Consider the following 2,302-nt stretch of genomic DNA (forward strand, 5'->3'; position numbering starts at 1 on the left):
AAAAAACACCCAACCAAAAAAAAAAAAAAAAAAAAAAAACAAAACAAAAAAAAAACACCAAGATTCTCACTGAGCTGAGAGGAATTATGTGGAAAATAATATGGGAAGACAGTGTAGCAAAGTTATGGGTGTTCAAAGAATTCCGGAAATGTTTTTATTTTGATTCCCATTATAATTAGGTTTCTAGCAGATGGAGAGAATGTAAATCATATCCTAGCAGGAGACAGACATTGGGTTCTCCAAGATACATAGCATGCTGAAAAGACAGCTGCTTTTATCCTAGGGAGGTGACAGTCTGACTTTATGTTTTGTAGGATTTAAAAAATAAATTAATCTTTTATTGTATATGGTTTATTACAGTTCTCCTCTCCATAGTCAGCAAGGAATAAAGAAAACCATAATTAAGTGGCACTCGGGTCACAGTAACCCATTGTGAGTAGAGTTATTTACCTTCTAGAAGAGTGTTTCCAAATCTGAGGAGGGGACAATAGCATAACCCTAATTGTGGTAGTTTCAAAAAGCCTGAGAAGAAAAGGGGTGATGATAATTTGTTGATTTTGTGAGGACTAGCATTGTAGGCCTCTTTTTTTTTTTTTTGAATTAAGGCTGATGGGTGCTACTGCAACCAGATCTAAGAACTCACAAAGCCTTCCATTCACCCATCATACCTGGCTTCATATGCAATAAGGGCTGTAGTACAGCATTCTATAAAGGGTAATCCTCCAGGACCTAAACTAAAAAGATTTAACATCTAGTTGGTCCTCCCACATGTAGGCTCTCAATCACATAGCTCTGGGGCCAACCTTGAACTCACATCATGTGTAAAACATTTCTCATGCAGTCGGTGTCTGAGAAGCCAAATATTCTTTGTACAGAATACCTCCCAGGCTTGTACCTTCTGGGAAATTGTACCTTCCCCAGAAGAAAACAGAAGGTTTCTTAGGAAAGTAGGCCTTAGGTATCAGTTGGGATATGCTGATTCCCAGATTCTCGATTTGAAGTTAGAGAAAGGGAGAGAGGAAAAAAGACAAGAATATCAGAGGTTTTCCATGCACCAAGTTAGAAGATGTCAGAGAGATTGACCGGCTGAAGGAGACCTATAAACGATGTCAGAAAAGTAGTGAGATTTTCTGTCCTACAATAGCTCTCTGTTAGTTCCTGTCTACTAAGTCCTAATGAAAAGTCATTCTCTATTCTCCATGCCAAGTTTGTCAGTGCACATGAAGTTCTACATGAGGTTCAAGAAGGCTGAACACAAACCCTCCCCAAAGTGCTTACATTGGATGCCTGGGAGCAAACGCAGCATGACCATTAAGACAAGCACAATATGTATTCACACAAGCTGGGGGATTTCAATGATGACAAGGGCAAGAAAATTGGTGGTACGGGTGGTGAAGAGATGGGAGGAATAAAGAAGAAAAGTCATTTGTGGATAAGAAAAATGATGTGGAAATGAAAACTCAGTGGCAAGTCTCCTGGTGCAGAGAAAATTAAATTGTTTCTCAGCCTTCCAAGACTCTTTCAAATTATGCTCAATTACAGAAGGCAAATATTTATATACATGTTCACAACCTCCATGCAACCCAGCCCATCCCAGCAGTAAAGCTCGTAGGGCTTCTGGAGAGCCAATGTTCTTTGGCTTTGCCTGGCCCTATTGCCTCCTCTGAGGTCAGGCACTTAGCCCCTCAAGCCTTTTCTGCCCAAGGGCTCTCTCAGAAATCCCCGTAGTTGGAATTATTAAGTGCTGCTGCAAGGTTATGGTTCATTCATCTGATTTTTTATATCCAAGCATTAAACTTAATAGTTTGGACTGAGTCACTTGCATTATGTTCAGTGAAGTGACAACCTTAAATCTATAAAGGTTAATACGGAAGAATTTATATGACTATTAGTACTTGTTTTTACAATACCCTGATGTTCAATTTGGATTTGAAACTTTGAATACTGCTTTGTGAGAAACAGACACATAGGTCTAGAACATCCTAAACAATATATTCATAGAAAACCTCCCTCCTTAAGGAAATATGCTGAATATGCCAAAAAAAAAAAAAAAAAGTCCAGGGCCATGAGAGGTGTTCTTGTTGCTTTGAATACACTAACATTGTATATAAGGGGGCAATTCCCAAGATCGTGAGATGTGTGAAAAGTAAATAGGAAAATACAACATTGTCTAATTTGAAAATTCTGAATTTTAAAGTCGAAAGGTTGGTAATTCAATTTTTTTCTCTCTCATGGTGCAGTCAAGGTTTTTCTTTTTGTGATTTGGCTTGTTCTCATTCTGACAAGCTGGTATGCCTTGTGC

At 38.5% G+C, this 2,302-nt stretch overlaps 1 protein-coding gene across 4 annotated transcripts in view; it reads right to left on the reverse strand.

Moving 5' to 3' along the window:
* The window catches only part of UNC5D (unc-5 netrin receptor D), a 476,468-nt gene that overhangs the window by 26,747 nt on the left and 447,419 nt on the right, over positions 1 to 2,302 (reverse strand). The window lies entirely within an intron of this gene.

The sequence above is a fragment of the Pteropus alecto genome, unplaced genomic scaffold (assembly GCF_000325575.1).
Source record: "Pteropus alecto unplaced genomic scaffold, ASM32557v1 scaffold24, whole genome shotgun sequence".
Lineage (NCBI taxonomy): Eukaryota > Metazoa > Chordata > Mammalia > Chiroptera > Pteropodidae > Pteropus > Pteropus alecto.